We start from the raw sequence: 22,991 nt of genomic DNA, 5'->3' as shown, positions 1-22,991 counted from the left end.
ACACACCCTCACTCACCCTCCCCCACTCACCCTCACACACCATCACTCTACATCCCCCCCTCACCCTCACACCTCCTCACACACCCTCACCCTCAACAACCTCACCCTCACACCTCCTCACACACCCTCACCCACCCTCACCCACAGTCACACACTCAACCTTAAAACTTGCACACCCTCACTCACCTTCACACACTCACACCCTCATAACACTCGCCCTAACTCACCCACACCTACCATCACACACACTCACACCCCATTTCCCTCACCCCCTCATCTTCAGACACCCTCACCCCCTCACCTTCAGACACCCTCACCCCCTCACCCTCACAACTCTCACACCCTCACTCATACTCACACAGTCACCCTCAATCGCCCTTACACACCATCACACACCCTCACACCCCCTGACCCTCACATCCACTCACCCTCAAACTCACACCGTCCAAGTCCACCCTCCAACTCCACCCTACAACACATCCCTACAACTTCACCCTACAACTACTAATCCACCCTCCAACTACTAATGCACCCTCCAACTACTAATCCACCCTCCAACTTCAAAAGTAAATAGCATTAGGCAAAATTTAATTCAATAACAAAACATCAGATTACACACTTGTAGGTATTCAAAAATTAAAACTTAATGCATCGCAAGGACAGTGCACAAATTAATACATAAAAACGCAGTAAAGGATTGTTCAATATAACATTTTTTCAAGAAACAAAAAAAATACGAAGAAAAAAGGGAAACATCTGAATACACAGCGAGTAATACACCTATTTAAAAGGGGACAAACACCTCTAAAGGACAAAAATTCACAACATAAAGCAGTCACTAAAGTAAGGGGAAGTAAATAAACAATTAAACAATGGTGGAAATAATCCACAAAAACAATAAAGTCCGTCATCACAAGAGCACTAGACCTCACATCCTACTTGCAATTCACTAATAAGTACAAGAAAGAATTTCACTCAAACTAAACAACAACAACAATACTATTTTTAAAGGTGGCTTCATACTTATAGTTTGCCACAATTAATGCACATCTGTTGTCGGAAATTTATAAGGAGGTAAACATTGTCTCGAATAAGCAAACACAGACAAAATCAATGCGCATCTATGTTAATGCAAGCCAAGCTTTTGCAGTGCAAATTGATGTGTACCGTACAAAAAAATGATTACTTTTGACATGCATTATATAACAAAGGTTACTGATGTGTTTGTTTTTTGATTCTGCCTTAACAACAGCATCAATCAACATTACATAGGGCAGGATTAGCTTTCTGAAAAAACGCTTCACAACATTAATACATTTGAAGTGTACAATATTCACAAGGAAAAAATGATCACTTATAGGCATCATCACTATGAATCACACCCTCACCCTCAGCCGAACACACCCTCACTCATCCTCACCCTACATCACACTCTCACACTCTCACAACCTCACACCCTCAATCACACTCATACCCTCACACACCATCACTCACCAACACACGCTCAGCCTCACTCACAACATCAAATGCCCAGACACTCACATCCACTCACACTCACACTCACACCGTCCAAGTCCACCCTCCAACTACACCGTAAAACACATAAATAGCGTTAGGCAATATTTACCCTCACACCCTCATCCTCACACACACAATATTATGCTTCACTATCATTCATAATGTCAAAGACGTAATCTATTGTGTCTTTTATCACCTAAGCTTACTTTGGGGACTCTTGCAAATTCTTGTTCTCCCACACAAGGGCACCCTGCTCCTGCGGTGAACACTCCTAGACTGGATTAACACATTACTATCACACACAACTTGTTCATCATCAAACAACAAAGCTACAGGTAGCACCCTTTACACCACATGCTCAGACTGTGGATCGTTGCTTCGTCCACAAGGCACTACACAGGAGTCCCCCAGGTCACGGATTCAGAACATTCTGAAAATGTCCGCCTACCCACAAATAGGAAACATCAAAAATAAAGGTTTCTGCCAACTTATCAACCTAACAATAATGCTATGCTGAAAGAAGATGCCTTCACTCTGAAGGGTACATTGTCTAGAACTATCTTCACCTCCAATTAACACCTACAGACAACTTCCGGCGTTTAAAAAATTCACATCATTATTAAACTAGCATGCTCTTTTTATTCGAGTACTATACAGCAAGTTTTTTACACACTATTATTAACGTTTCACATCAACTACTTTAAAAAAAATAATGTACGATATCCTTTTGAGACCTAGACAATCAACTACAAACTAAGGCCAAACAACAAAACGAAAATGCAAAAAAAATAAATAAATAAATAAATAAAATGCACAAGATCTGTTACGCACCAAGTAAATAAAAACGACACTAGCTAACAACCACATAACTAACTCATAATACGTACATTATTAACACCTTTAGGTAACAATCACAAAACTACAAATTTAAAAGCGAAACAATCAACACAGATAAATGAAGGAATAATGAAAATAACGTCAACATACATTTGCAAATTAAAACACAAAGAAACATCCACATTTGCAGTTGCCTTACATTATTCGCATATTTCGTTAATAAAAATTAAAAACATAAATAACATTCGCAAAAGTATACATTTACACATCTTCAATTAAACACTGTGCCTCCGAAACATTTACAAACATTGTCATTGAAAAAATAAACAATTTAAATCATTAAAACTTATCACATCCAGTTATTACATAAATACAAAGTACATACTTCTTCTAAGTTAAAATACAGATCATGTACGTAAAAATACAAATAGAACCAATTAAAACATTAAAATTGACAGAAACAGACATTATATATCAACTTTATAAACAGTTAATTAACTATATTATAAGTAAATAACAAAAAAGTCATATAGTCGCGAACAAAAGATTTACATTTTTATAAAAAATATAATATTCGTTACTTTATACATACTATCAATACTACATTCGAATACATAAATAAAACAATTAGAAATAAAGTCTTACCTGTCTAACGACGCAACAACAGCACAGGAACAAGAACACGCCTTCTGCGACCCGCGAATCTCGATCTTCTGGGGAATTCCACCGTTGACGCACGCCAAACGCAACGTCAAAAACGTAGCGCTCCGATTGGCTGAAATAAAACGTCAATCAAAAATTGGACACTTCCAAAAGGAAAGCAAAAAAAAACTAGACCGATGACCTACTAAACATAGGTTGCGTGAAGGGGACGCATTGCGTCCGCCATTTTTGATTTCAAATACATACATAAGCATCAACAAAGGCAGTCAACATATTACTACACACAAAAAAATACAAAAAAATTACATACACATTCCATTTATTACATAATGCTAAAAAATAGTTACACAACATCACATCTACAAATATACACATCACACTATAAACATAGCAACACTAAAATACACTCAGACAGCACCAACAAAGAATCAATAAATAACACCACCACACAACTAAACAACTACGCAACGCTCACACATGCAACGCCACTCACACATGCAACGCCACTCACACATGCAACGCCACTCACACATGCAACGCCACTCAACCACGCAACGCCACTCAACTACGCACACGCAACGCCACTCAACTACGCAATGCCACTCAACTACACAACGCCAGTCAACTACGCAACGACACTCAACTACGCAACTTCACTACTCAACGCCACGCAAATACACGCAACTACGCAACGCCACTCAACTACGCAACACCACTCAACTACGCAACGCCACTCAACTACGCAACGCCACTCAACTACGCAACGCCACTCATCTACACAACGCCACTCAACTACGCAACGCCACTCAACTATGCAACGCCACTCAACTACGCAACGCCACTCTACGCAACGCCACTCACACATGCAACGCCACTCACACATGCAACGCCACTCACACATGCAACACCACTCACACATGCAACGCCACTGTCAACTACGCAACGCAACGCAACTACACAACGCAACTACTCAACGCAACTATGCAACGCCACTCAACTACGCAACGGCACTCAAATACGCAACGCCACTCAACTACGCAACGCTGCCCACTCAACTACGCAACGCCACTCATCTACGCAACGCCACTCATCTACAAAACGCCACTCAACTACGCAACACCACTCAACTACGCAAAGCCACTCATCTACGCAACGCCACTCATCTACAAAACGCCACTCAACTACGCAACGCCACTCAACTACGCAATGCCACTCAACTACGCAACGCCACTCAACTACGCAACGACACTCACACATGCAACGCCACTCACACATGCAACGCCACTCACACATGCAACGCCACTCAACCACGCAACGCCACTCAACTACGCAATGCCACTCAACTACGCACACATGCACGCCACTCACACATGCAACGCCACTCACACATGCAACGCCACTCACACAGCCAACGCCACTCACACAGGCAACGCCACTCACACAGGCAACACCACTCACACAGGCAACGCCTCTCACACAGGCAACACCTCTCACACAGGCAACGCCACTCACACACGCAACGCCACTCACACACGCAACGCCACTCACACACACAACGCCACTCACACACGAAAACCACTCACGTTGCCAATAGATCTCGCAGTACGACAGTTGGAGCCATTACAATTGCAAATAACAATGCCTTTCACTGTTGTTATCATTTTTAATACATAAAGGGCTTTGTCATTTACACAACCAATAGCTCCAACTTTCCTACTGCGAGACCTATTGGCAACGCCAGTGCTTGTTTTCTAGAGTAGGCCAACATCATGAACCACTCCAAAAGCATAGCGGCTATCCGTGTTATTGTTCACACATTAGTCAGTACTAAGCTCACATGCTCGTGTCAAGGCTATTATTTCAGCTGCTTGAGCCGACTTCTGTGGTATGCGAGCTGTTTCCACTACTGTTTCAAGTTTGGTGATTGCATATGCAGCTGAGGTTGTGCCATCTGGTAACTTCAAACAGGACCCATCAACCCATAGTTTTACATCTGAAAGGGGCGTATCTTGCAAATCGATGCAACCCTTTGTCTGTTCCTCAGTAAGGAATATGCAATCGTGAGGCTCCTTTGATTGAGACTGAGTCGCAGGATATGGCAACAAAGTGGCTGGGTTCAGTGTCGCGCACCTCTTCAATGTAATATGAGGTGCTAACAGTGTCAATTCATATCCTGTCAAGCGAGCACTAGTTAAATGCTGACTTTTAGTCTGACTCAAAAGGGCATCTACTGCATGGGGTACTAGCACCAACAGTTTGTGTGACAAAACTATCCCTTCATTCTGACGTATGGACACAGCTGTTGCTGCAACTGAACGAAAACATCCAGGCAACGCACGAGCAACAGGATCAAGAACTGCAGAAAAATATGCACAGGGACGCTGCTTGTCACCGTGTGTCTGTACTAAAACTGACAATGCACATCCATCTTTCTCGTGTACATAGAGTGTAAAGACCTTTGTATAATCTGGTGTGCCTAACACTGGTGCAGAGCAAAGAGCTTGTTTCAACTGGCGAAAGGCATTTTTACATTCATCTGTCCAAGGAAGAGGAATCAGAGTTTTCTTACTCAAAAGTGCTAGCAATGGTTTAACAATGTGTGAAAAACCCCATATCCATTGCCTACAAAATGAAGTTAAACCAATAAATGCACGGACATCTTTCTGTGTGGAAGGTACTGGGGTGTCTAAAATTGCTTGAATGTTATCTGATGTCAGTGAACGGCCCTCCTTAGACAGAAGGTGTCCTAAATAGGTCACCTTCGGTCTACAATATTGCATTTTCTTCTGTGATACTTTATGGTGATGTGTCGCAACAAAAGAAAGTAAGGACAAAGTAAATTGTTCACACTGCTCAGGTGTATCGGCTGCCAACAAGATGTCATCAACATATTGTATGAGAGCCACTCCTTCAGGCAAAATAAAGGAATCAAGTTTTCTTTTTAAGGCTTGACTTGGACTCTCAGAGTACCCTTGAGGAACTCTACAAAATCTGTATGATCTGTTATAAATATCGGCTATCAGGATGAATAGGAATCGAGAAGAAAGTGTTCTTCAAATCCACTACTGAAAATGTAGTTGCTGTTGGAGGGACCAGGGTAAGCAATGTCATTATGTCAGACACTACAGGGTACTGTGGTACTACAATCCTGTTGACTTCTCTCAAATCGATGATGAATCTATAAATCTTAGTGTCAGTATCTTTTTTCAAAATGGGAAGAATCAGACTATTGCAGACATTATAAGGAACTTCTTCCACCACCCCCACTTCAATCAGGTTTTGTACAATACGTGTAAGTGCTTCTTTTCCTTCTCGAGAAATTTTATACTAAGGCAATCTTAGCAGTATAGCACCCTCCTTGACACTAATATGTACTGGTGGAATAACCATTTGTCCTACATCGGTATCTGAAGTAGCCCACAAAGTACTAGGGAGTGAAGCTAGGGCAATGTCCTCTTTAACAATGCAGGATCTCTCAATCATCGGGTGGTTGTCATTTAAAATAACCCGTACTCCTTCCGGAAGAACATCGTATCGTGGCCCTGAAATATTTGAGCATGTCAAGACCCACAATGTTGTCTGGTGTATTTGGAGAAAGCAAAAATGGACATGGAGCAGTAAACTTATCAACATGGAGTGCAAGTGGTTGTGATAATGGGCTAAGGGTGGATGTTCCATCGAAACCTATCGATGTACTAGTTAAGCCAGACAGGGGAACCCTTGGAATCAAGTGTTTAGACAAGGCGCAACGAGTAGCTCCTGAATCAACCAGAAACTGATCAGTAAAACCCAAAACATGTGCTGTAACATAGGGACCCCTCTGATCTACTGGAACTTCAACTGATTCCTTACCCCATCCTAGGCAATCCTATGCATAAGCAGAATCTTGCAAATTAGACGGCGCATAGTCGGACATTTGATATTGATTCTGTCTGTCAAAAGTGTTAGCCCCCTCTTGTCCACGTGTATTAGCATCAAACCTAGCACGATCATTTGTATTTCCTCTAGGCCCTGAATATCCTGAACGATTTCTCATTTGTCCCCGACCACGTGACCCCTGCTGAGCACGTAGTACTGGACAATTAGAAATCCAATGTCCGAATTGTCTGCAATACGCACACTGATCAACAGACAAATCTACACGAGGAGGGGGAGGAAAAGACAAACCATAAGATCCACGTCCACCTCTATTATTACCTCTAGAAGGTGGGCCATAAGCTTGAGCCATCATAACCTTTGATTTTAACTCTTTAGATGTTTTATCCTCCTTACTTTTCACTTCTAATTCTTGTTGTTCATTATACTGAGCCGTAGTTAGGAGAGAAACCGGAGAGGAGGTAGTCCATGAACTTTCACTCGCCTTTAGGCGACTAGCTATTTCTTGCAAAAGGTTTGTGACATATTTATTGACAAACAGATGCCTACCCGTCTGTCAATGACTAGCCACTAAAATCGTGGAATGCTTCTTCAAAGCGTGTGAAGAAGTCTGAAACTGATTAATCTATCTTTTGCTTACAAGACGCTAACATAGTCCAATCTATCTTTTTAGGGGGAATAATTGTCTTTAATTTAACCACGATAGCTGCTGGAAGATCTAAAATTAGCTGACACGGTTTTTGTGCAGGTTCTCTATCTTTATCTAATTGTTCTATATCTGGCCACAATGCCCCAAATACCACTCGATCATCAACTTTACGCGGAGTTCTCCACACATCAGGCGGTAATATTAATCCGAAAAACAAATCAATGTCAGACAAAGTCATAGTACAAGAGCTAATGGCACCCTCAATTTCTTCATAAAAAGCTGTCGGAATCTTTCGCGGATCAGGCAATGCATTTTTAAGAGCCATGAAAGCTGCTCCATTCCAAGGAGTGTAAACCCAATTATAAATAAAATACCCTTTCGCGTCAATAGAAGTCTTATCATCTATTGTGCCTGTTTCTTTAGGAGGAACATATAAAGGTGCGGCTTCCTGTATGGGTTTCACATTTACAACATTCTTATCTGTTTAGAGCGTTGGAGCTCGTGCCATGTTGATTCGAGATATTTGTGCAGCTGCGTCTGCTGCCTTTTTCTACTCCCGCAAACAGACTGCTTCATCACGTAGTTTAACTAAAGCGTCTGATCGTGACAGCCACCTGGGAGAAGACAAAAGAACCTTCACGTAATTGCTTACAATCAGCTGCTATATCATCTGGCTCTACTTCCACCGAATATTTCCTAAATTGCCCAAGAACCTCTCCAGCAAATATCTCGGTGAAATATTTTTGTTCCCTTTCCGACCAATTCTGAATAGTATCTAAGATTTCAGAAGCAGTATTCGTACTACGAACGGCTTTACACGCCGCAGATCTAATCTGAGAGGAACGTTCGGTATTTAACATTGAGTGAGTGTCTCGGGCTTTATCCTACTCCGTAGGACTGTCCTCATCTGACTCATCAGGAGCAGAGGTAAGAGTATATGGAGGTGGACAACGATCTAATAAGAGAGAATTATCTTGGGGTTTATTAAGAATAGGATAAAGAGGCCTACGAATAGCGTATTGGCCATTTACCTGTAACTGATGCTCCTTATCTTCCCATCCTTTAATTTCTTTATTTTTCATTTCGAATGCTTTTGCATGCACACTTTTACACTGTTCTTTTTCAACCAAGGCCTGTTTACGCTTCATTCGCTCACTCACTTCTTTCTCCCACTTTTGCACACAGTCAAACATGTCTTGCCTAGCCTTTCGCTTGAACATCCGTTGCTCCACATGCTGATATTTAATATACATGTCCCTATTAGGTGTCCCCTCCGGGGGGGCGGTTGTGCTTCATCGATTCTCAAATTGGTACCACTACAAAAGCAACACATCTTACGAAGTGTGCTGGAAACAGGCATGCCAAAAATAGTGCAAAATATGCAGTATTATAATCATAAGTAGCGCTTAAAGTACTCTTCGTACGTTGCGCCGTTCAAATATTCTTAGAAGTAGTGAAAAATCTCATTACCTGCCTCTATGTATTGCAACACATATATTTACATATTCATAGGATGAGTTCAATATTTGGCCAATTCCATTTACAAATGCCACAGTAAGCGTTTCTAAACTACTGTACCAATCCAAGGCGTCAAACTTACAGCAAGTGCCGCAAAACGCCTCTTACCAATCAAATGGTGTCCAGGTTCCTACTGCCAAGTTCTCAAATCGACCAAACGGTCACTGGACTGCGAATCAACGGAAGAGATCTCAGTCGAGGACCGGCGCCACCTGGATGGTCAGATCAGAAAGAAAGGAAGAATGCTGTGGGTGCCAAGTCTCGGGTCTCCTCCGGCAGTGATCACGTCCAAAGTGAGATTCTCAATCCTTCGTCTCGACCAGTCCTTCGGGCATCCGAGTCGCCGATGAGTTCCACGTTGGAAGCGCCAATTTGTGGTAGCAAGCCTCAGCCAGGCCTACTAGTGCAAGGGATTCACCCTTCTCTGCTAAGAGTCCTTAGACCAATAGGAAGAAGTTGGCACAGAAACTGGAATAGAAAAGACAGAGTTTATTAAACCTCATGAGGTGGAACTACATTCACACAGCACCCTTCAGTAGAGTATGAGGTAGCACACTGACTAGAAGGAGCTTGGTCCTTTTATACCCACACAGGGGCTGAAATGAAGGTGGTACAAGGCACAGATGTTGGTTCCAAATACATATAAGGTCATACAGAGAGTGTGCTAGCAACAAGTGGGAGGGGCTAACAGTTTGCTAATTCCAGTGGACACATCTTGACAGTTACAAATTGGAGACAGCTGCATGCTCAACTGAGCATGTGCAAAGCAGAAGAGGATAAATATATCTTGTCTCTAGGCAGATTTCAAGAGCAGGTAACAGGGAGGTAGGACAGAGCACATGGTAAACAAAATGGTCTTCTTTCTGCTAATGCTTAACCTAATCATTGCTAAATGACGACACCAAGAAATTGGAACAACATCCCGTATCCATCAGCACCATCGCAACGCTGCTGCAATTTAGGAAAGAGTTGAAGACGCATCTCCTTAAAGAGCCCCGCCTCACAAGGCATTAACCACCATTACCAGCCCCCTCTCCTGTCGCTCGCCAACATTATGCTGCCTTCGACCATACACAGCACTGCACTGCCGTCGACCATACACAGTGCTGCGCTACCTTCGACCATAAACAGCACTGCACTGCCTTCAACCATACACAGCGCTGTGCGGCCTTCGACCATATACAGCGCTGCACTGCCTTCAACCATACACAGCACTGCACTGCCTTCGACCATACACAGCGCTGCACTGCCTTCGACCATACACAGCTCTGCACCACCTTCGACGACACACAGCGCTGCGCAGCTTTCGACCATACACAGTGCTGCGTTGCCTTCGACCATACACAGCGCTGTGTGGCCTTTGACCGTACACAGCACTGCGCGGCCTTCGACCATACACAGAGCTGCGCTGCCTATGCCCAAACACAGAGCAGCACTGCCTTCGACCATAAACAGTACTGCACTGCCTTCGACCATACACAGCGCTGCGCAGCCTTCGACCATACACAGAGCTGCCCTTCCTTCAACCATACACAGAGCTGCGCTGCCTTCGACCATACACAGAACTGCGCGTCCTTCGACCATACAGAGATCTGCGCTACCTTCGACCATACACACAGCTGTGCTGGCTTCGACCATACACAGCGCTGCAATGCCTTCGACCATACACAGCGCTGCACTGCCTTCAACCATACACAGCACTGCACTACCTTCGGCCATACACAGCGCTGCGCGGCCTTCGACCATACACAGAGCTGCACTGCCTTCGACCATACACAGCGCTGCGTTGCCTTCAACCATACACAGCGCTGCGCTGCCTTCGACCGTACACAGCGCTGTGCTGCCTTCGACCATACACAGCGCTGCACTGCCTTCGACCATACACAGCGCTGCGCTGTCTTCGACCGTACACAGCGCTGCGTGGCCTTCGACCATAGACAGCGCTGCGCGGCCTTCGACCATACACAGCGCTGCGCGGCCTTCGACCACACACAGCGCTGCGCTGCCTTCTTCTAGGTTCACTCTATAGAAACGACATATCCAGACATACATCAGTCATCTTCTGTATGGAGATGAGAAGGCCTCTGTGAAGTTTCCGTGACTCGCCTCTGTAATCTTGAGTAATTTTGGTAATTTTTTGTAGCGCTTCTGACGTGGCTTTCGAGATATCACTCTATTGTTCCACGTGGCATAGTTATGTGTCATTCAAGGCAACAATACAATGCAAGGACATCGTGAACAACCCCGCATTTTGTGCTCAAATGTAATTGCACCGCGGTGTCCATTTCACATATTTCTGCAGAATTTAACACAAGTTTTCTGAAATTTCACATAATTATGCAAAGGAAATTGTGCGAATAGTGTCCCCCCCCCCCCCCCCCCCCCCAGTTATTAGTTCTTTTTATAATTAAGTATGAAAGAGGCCTGTTTGTGGCTTGTGTGCTGCCATGGAAGGTGGCAATAGTGCTGGGAGTGATGAGGCGTCTGTGACTTTATGCGTGAGGCCATTGGGGAGTTCACCATATCTCGCATATTTCAGGAGATGACCTTAGATAATAACCATAGGGCCCCCTCGCTCGTTTTATCAACAATTTCTCTCTTGTTAATAAGCAAAAATGACTTTCCTTCCTAAGTAAACAACACTCACTTGCCTTTAGTCACCTCTCCCGTGAATCTACGGCTCTGCAAAGCTCTCAACGGGTAGAAGAGGTTCGGACACGTCATTGCTATCACCCCCACATTAGCCAGCGGGTTCATTGTTAACCTTTCACCCGTCCTGACTCATTTGCATACATTACGTCCCAGAGGCACGCAGGCAGCTCTAACGAGGCCGGGCTCCATGGGTGGGAGGGGAGGGGGGCAGCCCCCGCCCCACAGGGCTGCTGGGGGGGAGGGGGCAGCCCCCGCCCCTCAGGCCTGCTCGTCTGCTGACACACATGTTTTCACGCTTCCATCGCCCAAAGTGAAAGGCGTGAAACACGATTAGGCACCGGCTCTGACATCACTGCTCTTGACCTCTGACCTCACGTGTTCTGGCGACACCTTCCTGCTTTCAAGTTTAATTCAATCAGTTGTGAAAAGTGATTCCAGCCCTGGCCTTCTCCACTCTCCACCCTTGTGATGGGTCTGCCACCCCCCCTAACAGGGTCTGCAACTAACAGAGGGGCTCAGGGCGCCCCCACCCTCCGGTCAGAATCTACAGACTCTCAGATCATGTGTGTTACATGCCGAGGACCAGTAGAAGACATGGCTGCTTGGTCTTGGCATTGTCCACATAACTATGAGTTTACTGTATTTGCTGATGGTCCATCATCTGCTAAATCATTTGTCACCCCCCCCCCCCCCCCCCCACCAGCAGTGCACCAAGAGGAGCGGTTGCAGAGTGCTAGAGAAAGGGGGCATAGCCCCCAACCACCTCTCAGCCAGTGCTTAATTTGAGCCGGAGCTTTCCAGTGCTCAGCATCGGCACCTAATTGTCAACCCCACACTTAGGGCAGTCTGCCACAAGGTGGCGCTGCTCATCTAATTTAGAGATAAGCAGCATAACAGTTGTTAAGGAAAACAATATACATAAAAAAAATACTAATCCCTGCCTCCCCAGCCATTCCTTTAGCTTTGGGGCCTGGAATAATACGAACTGTGGCATTTACATGCCAGAGAGATGGTTCGTAGTTGTTTTGGCAGCGATGACAGGGGCGATGAGTGGTGCAAGCTACAGTAGACTCCTGGTCAGAGCCCTGGCGCTTAATGTTTTACAAATGAAGCACTGCTCTCAGCAATCCCACCGTGTGGGACTTACTGGAGGCACCAGGAGGTCCTGTTGGCCCCTTATTACCCTTATTACCCTGAGCAGCCAAGGGGACTTGATCCCCCACCAGCAGCGCACTGGGAGGCGCGATCACAGAGTGCTGCTTTAATGGGGGGGAAACCCCAGCATCGTGCAAGGAACATTTTCGTTTTTTAAAGATAAATAATACATTTTGACCCTGGGGGACCCCATCACCCCCAGAGCCTGCCCTTTATTACAAAAAAAAAAATATATATATATAACAAGGGAGGGTGCCATGCGGCCCCCCTCCTGGTCAGGGTTTTGCCCTGGGGGCCCCAATTCCAGGAGCCAGGCCTCTACTCGGGGTGTCCTGGTCCCACCCAGGGCACCTACTCTTATCTGTTGGGAGCCGCCGGGGACCCTGAAGGCCCGTGTGGTCCCTGCGGCTCCCTGCTTCCTGCTTCAGCAGGCATTGCTTTTGGACAGAGAGAGCTGCCGAACATGCAGCTCCATCTGTCCAAAAGCAATTCTGCTCAGCTTTGCGCATGCACGAGTATTTTGCACGCTCTCGCTTGCACCCAGCGCAGCAGCATTTACTATGGCCTGGCGGGAGCAAACTGCAATGTCCGGGGGATGGGGACCCCAGGACATTGCTGGAGCCGGCCCTTAGGAGTGGTGGTCCCCAGGGCCATTTAGGGCTCCACAAGGGGGCCGCAAGGCCCCCTCCTTTGTTTGTATTTGTGGTGGTGGGCCCTGGAGCTGCGCGGGGCACACTGCCCTCTCACTTAATCTAAAAAAATCCCCAGGGAGGTGGCTGTTCCCAGTGCTGCGGGGGTCTGCTGGCCCCCTCACATTTTTTAAATGAATGTCCTGGGGAGGTGAGGGAGTGAGGCAGAGCGAAGGTGCTGGTGAAAGTGCGTGCAGCGGTTCAGGAAATTCTGGTCCTGTGTTGTGAAGGGCTTTATATGCGCATAGCTCAGGGTTCAGTGTGAAATGTGCAACCGGTGGCCGGTCCTGCTCAGAGCAGAGCTGTGTCCGGAGGCCTTCTCTGCTCTCCAGGGTCTACGGCGCGCCACACAGGTGCGCTGGGGCTGGGGTTTGTGATGCGCACGAGCACACCGCTCTTCCCCTCTCCCTGGTGACAGTCATCGAGCCCCAGCCTGTGAAGGGACGGGTCCGGGCCTGGCACCCCCCACCCCCCCCCCTCCCAGCCCCCCTGGCACAGTAAGCCCCTCTGCATGCTGAGCTAGAATCCCACCCACCTCTAGGCCTATCCTTCAACGGCGGAGGGATACAACAACACGAGGGGGGGCACACAGGGCGGGGGTGCAGACAGGGCCGGTGGCCCTTCCGGGAGCTCGTGTTTGCGCAGGTGGTCCTGTCGACTCTCAGGCCCTCTCTGTGCAGCTCTGACAGGACAGGTCACAGCGCGGTGCTACATACAGGTTTGGGGTCTTGTGGTGTGGACCCCACCTGCAGAGAGAGCAGTGCTGAGGCATGGGGTAGGGAGACACCACGTTACTGCAAGATCTGGGCTCGTGCAAGCGGGGGGCAATGATGGGAAGGAGGGATAAAAGACTTGAAGATGTTACACAAGAAAGACAATCGCTTAGCTTAGGAGATTTATTTATAGCAATGTACACCCCCTCCTGGTTGCGTCAGAACGCCCTTTAAGTTACATTAAGGGCAAGTTTTATTAGCACTTTACTCAAGTGCTGGGTCAACACAAGTGACGCAAACCGGCGCAAAGTGGTGAATTTAGATTTGCTTTCCAGCGCAAAACTTCCTTTTTAATAGAAAGTAGCCCTAAAGAAAAACAAAGTAGCTCAGAGAGATACACTTCGTATCAAGGGGGCATCACATGGGTGGCACGTGCGCATTCCCGTGCAACCACCCGTACAACCCCCAAGGATTTTTCTACAAAGCTCTATCTAGTCAAATGTGCACACAGGGCTTTGTACCATAAGTGTCGCGACTCGCCTCCCTGAGGTGGGCGTAAAGTTGGAGAAAAGGTTTGTTTTCAGACTTTTCAAACTCTGCATGCATTGCACTCCACTGCACGAATGCAAACTGGAGAACCGTTTTAAATACATCTCAGCACACGGTTTTGTACTGAAAGGGCAGCTCCCGGTACAAAATGGATGCGAGGTTTCACGCACACACCTCTGCGCTATGCTGCACACGGTGCCTGCCAGCGCTAGGAAGCATGAAGGGGAGTCGGCTCGAGGAAGAGAGACAAACATCTTACAGACATGGCTCTGTGCAGCTTGCTCCTTTCAGTGCAACACAACAGCAACACATTGTACTGCGCCGCGAAGCACTCCGTGACTTTAAGTCAAGTTGGCGCTATGTGAAGGACGGTGGGACAGCACAAGCCAGCTGAGCGCTGGTGTTCTGCGCCCACTGCAAACTCTTAAACGTAGCCACGCACCACTGAAACGCAACTTACACCATACTCACATTAGAGCAAACATAGATATGTGACGGACACTGTTGGTCATGCATGTGCTGTGTCCAGTGAGTGTACACTCAGGGCCTCATTCACAAGGATTGCACGTCGGGCAGTGTTGCAAGTCTTTTTGCTGTGCTGCCCTATGCAGCACATGAATGCAGCGTATTTATGAGACACACCCAAGGGGCCCGTTGGGGCGTTGGAGGGAGAAACAATCCCTACAATGTTGGCGGTGCGTCCGTGGGGATTACAATGTCCCTCCCCGCCGGCCGTTTCATGAAAAGACTGGGGGAAAGGGTCATTGGGGGTCCGTGGGGGCCTCCTTCTGCCCTGGGCCTCAGACATGGGGCCTGGGGCCCGGTGCCTGCCACGTAGTGCAGGGATACGTGCTTTTTGCACTGCGGCGTGTGCTGTTGGAGCAAGCAGCACCCGCCGCAATACGAAATACAGGCGTTGCAACCGCCGTGGTGGCGGTCGCATCCTAATGCCTGTGGCAGGACCGCCAAAACCCTCTTGGGCGGTCCCACCTCCGATAGGATGGCCGTCGGACAGAAGTCCGACCGTCAACATAAACAGGCCATAGATTTCTAATTTTCCACTAAATGAGTTTTCAATTATTTGGGTTGTCAGAAATTGATTTATTTTAGTTTCAATTTATTTTTCAATGAATTTACATACTGCACTCATTACACTAGAAGGCAAGCCTGTATTTTTTTTTTTTTTTTTTGGAATTGTCTGGAAGTGTTAACCTCAATTTGAGAGCCCACACAGCCCAAATATAAGGACTACGAGCAGTATTTTGAGGGCTAGTTTGGGAATTAGTTATAAACCCTCATACAGTGTCAGAGGGCTGGCAGGCATCCACGTTCACTTCCTTCTAATGCGCCAGTGCCAAGAGGCGCCACGGTGAGGGTTGAAAGCGGGCCCTTCATGCAGGGCCACTGGAATGATGGGACTGATGGACCAACTGACGTGGCATGGTTGAATAATGGTTCAATGTTGGCAGATCCTTCATCCTGCCGCCAGATCAAAAAAGACCCGACCTCAGTGTTTTATTTAGAGTCTTAAGTTGCAGGTGTCATTAGCGTATTCCAGAAGGGTACCCAGCCACATAGATGTTATGTTAGGGGGGTACTTTTAGAGCGCACTGACACCGTGAGTTTCCTGGCGCTGATTGGGATATCAGTGAGATAGCAGAGAGAGATTAGCCGGATTGGGGGAAAAGCCAAGTTTTAAGAGATTTACGGAAGAGAATAAGAGAGTTGGCAGATTTAAGAGAAAGGGGAAAGGAATTCCAGAGAGTGGGGGCAAGATGTGAAAAACTCCGACCTCCCATCCTCGCAAGTTTGAAAGAAGGAGTGGCAAGAAGATGAAGGTGGGAAGATCTGAGATTGCGAGTGGGGCGATATGGAGTGATGAGGGATTTCAGGAACCTAGGGGAGGGGCCGGTCAGGGATTTAAATACTATGCAGCCGATCTTGAAGGCTGCCCTGAGATTGACCGGGAGTCAGTGCAGTTTGGCAAGAAGAGGCTTGGCCGACTGCCATTTAGGAATCCTGAAGACCAGCCGTGCCGCTTGGTTCTGAGTGATCTGCAGCCTGTAGAGCAGAGTTTTTGGCAGACCGTGATATAGAGAGTTGGAAAAGTCCAAGCGGGAAAGGACCAGGGCAATGGTGACTTGAAGCAAAACTTCGGGGGACAGGAGATAAGCAACCTTCCTAATCCTGCGGAGCTGATGCATACAGGAGGAGACCACCGCCCCCACCTGGGCTTTGAGTGAGAGTTCGGAGTCAATAAAAACTCCCAAACTCTTTACAGATGCCACAGGGGCGGGTGGGGGGCCAAACCCTGAGGGCCAGAAGTGAGGACCCCAATGGATGGAGCTCTTGCCTGGAAGAAGGAGCTCCGTCTTTCCAGGATTTAGTTTGAGCTGATTTTGACTCATCCAGAGGAGAATGTGAGACATGACAGCATGAAAGTTAGAAACAGCGGAGGGGGTAGAAAGAGGAAAGATGAGTTGTAGGTCGTCAGCGTAGTTGAAGACGGTGACGTCCCACTGCCTCAGAGAGAGAAGAAGAGGGCGAAGGTAGAGATTGAAAAGAAGGGGGGACAGAGAAGAGCCTTGAGGGACACCGCAGGTGGAAGGTACCTTGGGTCCACGAAAGGGGCCCAAACTGACCGACTGAGCCCTGCCGGACAGGAAAGAGTGGACCCAGGCCAGCGCCGGGCCCTGGAGGCCGGCTTGTTCGACACGGCGAAGGAGGATGTTATGGTCCACCGTGTCGAACGCGGCCGACAGATCTAATAATACCAGGGCCTGGAGGGTGCCCCTGTCCGCGTTGCCTCTCAGAGTGTCGAGCACGGCCAAGATGACTGCCTCCGTGGAGTGGCCGGGCCTAAAGCCGGCCTGATTGCCCTCCAGGAAGTTCGAGCTTTCGACAAACTGCGAGAGGCTAGCAGTGATATGGGCTTCTAGAATTTTAGAGAAGTAAGGGAGGAGAGAGATGGGTCGATAATTAGCTGGGACCGAAGGATCAGCCCCAGGCTTCTTCAGAAGGGGCACGAGAACGGCCTCCTTAAAAGAGTCAGGTACCGTGCCCGAAGAAAGAGAAGAGTTTAGCAAAGGAAGGATACAGTCAGGGAGGGACAAGCAGATGTTACGTAACATCGAAGGGGGACAGCAATCATCCGGGGAGCCAGACTTAGTTTTGCTAGAGTGGCGGAGTCAAGAATAGGAAAGTTTGAGAGGGAGGAAATGTTGTGAGGGACGGGAGTGGTATCAGCGTCAGGAAGAGGGGCAGAGATGGAATCCTTGATCATGGCAATTTTATCCACAAAGAAAGAACTAAGGGTATTGCAGGATTCCTGAGTGGGGGCTTGAGTGGGAAGGGTCCTGGTGTCAGTGGTAAGTTCCCCCATAACTCTAAAAATCTCTTTAGATTTAATAGGTGCGGAGAGGATTCTGTCGGTGATGTGTGCAGATTTGGCCGCAATAATTGCTTTCTTGTACTTCTTGCGCGCAATTAAGTAGGTATCTCTGCTCATGGCGCAGTAATCTCTTCTCCACCTGCGCTCGAGTTGGCGGAGTTCGAGATGTTGCTGTTTCAGGCTAGGATTATACCATTTGTGGGAGTGACTGTGTCGGGACCGAGGGAGTTTTGTTAGGGGGGCCAGGGCATCAGTGGCTGATAGCAGCCAGTGGGAGATGTCATTGGCCAGCTTGCCAGCGCTGAGGTCAGGCATGAGGGGGGGACGCGTTTTTGAGAGGAGATCGAGAAAACCCGGGTGTCGACGGTCTTCCATTTTAGCGCCATACCACCCTCTGAAGGGGGGACCTTGATGTGGCCAATGATGGTGAGAGTGGTCTCGACCAAAAAATGGTCGGACCAGATGCAGGGGGTAATCACTGGATGCGAGAGCTTAATCCCGAGGGTCCATATGTGGTCAAGGATGTGACCTCCGGTGTGAGTGGGGGCATCTATATGTTGTTGCAGATTGAGGGATGATAAGGTCTCGAAAAGCTCAGTGGCCTGGGGGCCAGCATCCTCATGCTGGAACCAGTAATTAAAGTCCCCGAAGATGGCTACACGGGTGGAGGAGGTAGTGAGGTTGGCCAGTTGTTCAGAGAAAGACGAGGGAAAGAGAGGCATGGAATAGGGAGGACGATATAGTACCACGAGCGAGATGGCACCCTCGTTCGTGCCCAGGTTGATCACAATATTATCGACTGCTGGGAGGGTGAGCGAGGAGGAGGAAATGAGTTGTAGGTTTTTCTTAATTACTGCTGCCACGCCCCCTCCATGACGACCGTCCGATCTGTTGACGTTCAGCATGTAGTAATCAGGGGGCAGTGCCGCTAGAATATCTGGAAGAGAATCCTCTGATAACCATGTCTCCGAGAGTAATAGTATATCGGGGTTCTCGGCAGTCAGTAGAAGGAAGACATCAATTTGATGTCTTATAAGGGAACGGGTATTGAGATAGAGTACACGAATGTGTGACTCAGGGGTGGCTGGTATATCTGGCCCCAGGAGAGGGGGGGAGCTTCCCTCGATTCCCAACGAGGTGATGCGAGCCCATATGGTAGGGTGAAGGGGGCAGGTAGGGAACTGCAGTGCTTTAAGAGCCGCGGCGGTGTATGGTATGGGAGCAGCAGCGTCTCTGGCCCCTGCGCCCGTCTGGGCACGGACGGGCACAGACGGGCGGGACTTAGGCGCGATGCCGGCGCGCCCGCTGCGCCCGTCCGCTGCGCTCCCTGAATGGGGGGACCATTTTAATGGGCCGAGGGCGGGAGGGGCCGAGCGCTGCACCGCTCGCCTACTCCCTCACCCAAGATGGCGACTCACCAGGTCACGACCCAGGCAGCACCTAACTCGGCTGCAGTGGGCGGGGCCGGGAGGCGGGGCAAGATGTCCGCTTGTGGGAGTGCAGCGCGACCGGACGGGTCCCAGCGTGCACTCGGAAGTCGGGAGCGGTTTTTGTGCAAGGCGGCGCTAAATGCAGTGAGGCGACTCCAAGAAGACCTGCACAACAAAAGGGGGTTAGTGATTCCAAGTTTAAAATCCGATTGTAGGTTAAAAGTTAAAAGTCAGCGCATATGCACAGCGCGAGTAAGCGCGCGGTGGGGCTGCAGGCTGTGTGGTCAAGAGCGCTGGGAAGAGCATGCGGCGCTCCCGGGTTCCGGTGATCGTCTGCTTCACCCACAGACGCCCAATCACGTCTGTAGACCCTGCCACAGGTCAACAGATAAAGATACCAGGAGATAAACACACCTCATAGGCATTAGAGGGGGCACGGCCGCCCGAGATTAAAGATCTAAAATATCAGCGCCTTTTGCCTCTATTGCCTCACCAGTGATTGCCATGGGATGTCATCATTCATCCCCACTATCTGGCTTCTCAGACGGTAGACCCATTTTTGCTCACGAAGCAGAAGAGTTCTCTAGTCATCCGCCTGGTGCCTGCCAAGTGGTACCTTCTCGATTACTGTCCATTTTAAATCTTCGATGGTGTGTCCCAACTCCAGAAAGTGTGCTGTGAGTTTTGTGTTGGATTTGCCGCACCTCACTGTACTGCGATGCTCTGTAATTCTCGTTCGCACCTTTCTGCTAGTCATCCCCACATACATTTTGTTACAGGGACAGGCGATCAAGTAAATGACCCCCTGAGAATTACAATTTGTGTGGGATCTCTGTTCCCACACTGTGGGGTGTCCCAGGTCGATGGATTGGGTGTTGCAGGTGAGGTGGCATACACTGCATGAGCCACACGCGTGTGGCCCATTATCCTGGGCAAGCCTGCCATAGAGGTAATACCACTCATCCCTGCCGTACCTCTGGGTCTTGTATGAACAAGTCAATCTTTCAAATTCTGACTTTGTTTGAAGGAAAAAAGTGGCCTCTCTATACTTATGCCCCCAGAATTCAAAATCTTCCAATTTCGTAATACCATTCGTCTAATCTGTTGTGACGCTGTATTGAAAGTGGAAACGAAAACTGGTTTGTTGGTCAGGGGTCTGATGGTCTTGGAAAGGAGGGAGTCGTGATTGGCATGCAATGCCCGTTTTCTTGCTTTCTTAATGATCTTGGACAGATATCCCCTCTGTTTCAATTTCTGCGTGAGGATATCAGATTCCAAAATGAAGTCCGTTCTGTTCGAACAATTCCGGCGTATCCGGAAGAATTGTCCGACCGGTAAGTTCTCCCGTAGGGATCGAGGGTGGAAGCTCCCAAAGGCCAGCAAGGCGTTTTTGTCAGTAGGCTTATGAAACACCCTGGTTTTCAGTGCTCCCTCGCTAAGTTCTATCACCAGGTCCAAAAAAGGGAGACTGGTTTTGGTGACAGTCGAGGTGAACTGGAGGAAAGGATTTTTATCATTTAGCCACTCTAAAAAGAGGTCGACCGATCTGTCGCCTCTCCAAATCATCGGGACGTCATCTACGTAACGTCGCCATAGCCTCAGTTGTGAAATCCAAGGGCCATTAGAATCCAGAACTGTCACTTTTTCAAAGGCCCCTTCATACAACCCGGCCAGGCTCGGAGCAAACACACTCCCCATCGATGTTCCATGGGTTTGAAGGTACATCTTACCCTCAAATTCCCCCCCAATTTTTGTCTGAGCTATCTCCGCTAGATGTAAAATAAAAGCTTGTGGGGTTTCATACAGCCATTCTCCCTCAAACAACAAAGTCTCCAGCATCCTCAAAGTTTCCAAAAGCAGAATATTTGTATAGAGGCCTCTACGTCCAGCCCTGTGAGGTATTCAGTGTCTGGATCAAAGGAGGTATCTTTCAGCAGATTCAAGACATCCATTGTGTCCCTCAGGTAGGCTGGCAATTTCTGTACCAGGGGTTTTAAGAAAAAATCGCAAAACTGCGAGAGAGGCTCCAGCAGGGACCCCATCCCCGAGACAATAGGTCTCCCGGGAGGGGGTCTCACTGCTTTGTGGATTTTGTCATACTTTTTATTTTTTTTATTTTTTTAAAATTTGTTTTTATTGCAGAATTAGAAACCATTGCATATAATAAATCAACCAGCACACTCATGGTGTCCCCCCTCATGGAACAAGTAAACCATAGATCGTACACAGCCATTCAGCCCGTATCCCGGAGGCCGGGCGGCGCAGTAATCCAAACTTCCAGCAAGAACATCACAGTGAGCATCCCTGAGGGACAATTGGTCAATAATCACTTCGTGTATCTGCATTTTACCCCCCTAAACACCTAACCCTCCCCCAACACCGTCTAGCATATCCGAACAGTCCAGTCACATTGGCGATATTTACAATCCTAACCCCCAGGCCATTCTGTGGTGGGCCTCTATCATAACAGTTCCATGCGTCCCTGACTCTATCCCGCCATCTATCCAAGTTCTCCCGTCTCGCTAGGACAGTTCCAACCCCGGGGATCACTACTGCCTCCCGACCTGGGTCCCGGTGCCTGACCCCCCCCCAACAATCCCAAAACAACCCCCATCACCCACCCCCAGCAACCGCTAATGATGTGGGCCATGCTTCTAACGCCACTATGGGTCCCGCTACAGATCAATTGATACCTCCATACTCATACGCCTCATGGAGTCCTCATACACAATCAATTCAGTCTTCGTCCTCCACCATGGAGTCACGCAACGCCTGAACTATCATCTCCCACGCTCGCGCTGTTTCTAGGCTCTTTTCATTGTCAAGCTTGACTGCCTGTCTCATACGGAGCACACTCTCGCATTCAGACCACCTCAGCAGTTCATTCACCCATCTCCTCACAGACGGTCCCTCCCTGGACTTCCAGTGCCAAGTGATTTCCCTCTGCACCAATATCACCCCCAGGTCAATGAATTTACTCGTCACCTTAGTATTCTTCGTGTGTGGGAACCAGAGCAACAAACACGCCGCCATGTCAAAGTCCACCTCCCGATCGGTCACTGCATTTAGGAGTTCCCCAACCTCCGCCCAATAATTCTCCAGCTTCGGGCAGCTCCATAACAAATGATTTAGATCAGCCTCCAGTGCCAGGCATCTCGGACATCTCGCCTCCTGCACCTGGAAATATCGTTTAATCTTCTCCGGGGTCAGGTAGGCCCTGTGCAACACGTAAAAATGTACCTGCTGAAAGCATGCGTTCCTTGTACCCTTCCACGTACGTTTAAGGATATGACCCCACACCATGTCCGGAATGGGCCTACCTATGCTAAGTTCCCACTTCGATTTCAGGCC

The sequence above is a fragment of the Lissotriton vulgaris genome, chromosome 8, assembly GCF_964263255.1.
Source record: "Lissotriton vulgaris chromosome 8, aLisVul1.2, whole genome shotgun sequence".
NCBI classification, from domain to species: Eukaryota; Metazoa; Chordata; class Amphibia; order Caudata; family Salamandridae; genus Lissotriton; species Lissotriton vulgaris.
This window is presented reverse-complemented; position numbering follows the sequence as displayed.